The sequence below is a fragment of the Sinocyclocheilus anshuiensis genome, unplaced genomic scaffold (assembly GCF_001515605.1).
Source record: "Sinocyclocheilus anshuiensis isolate Anshui unplaced genomic scaffold, SAMN03320099.WGS_v1.1 scaffold802, whole genome shotgun sequence".
Lineage (NCBI taxonomy): Eukaryota > Metazoa > Chordata > Actinopteri > Cypriniformes > Cyprinidae > Sinocyclocheilus > Sinocyclocheilus anshuiensis.
The window spans coordinates 1-247 of record NW_015547667.1 but is presented as its reverse complement, the minus strand read 5'-3'; positions in this window follow the sequence as shown (position 1 = coordinate 247).

Sequence of the window (247 nt, the reverse complement as noted above, 5' to 3'; positions counted from 1 at the left end):
TTAAAATATGTACTTAATTAAAATTATATAGTATTATATAGTATTGCTTTATATATGTTTTATATGATAATGTTAAAAATATACATGCATTTTTTTATAGAATAAATAAATAAATAAGAATAAGATTATGTTTGGATTAGGATAACGAGAAATGAGCGGGAAATGTGTTGTCAAAAAATACACATATATAAGGTATATACATTTATATATTACATGTAAATGTACATTATATAAACAACATACATTT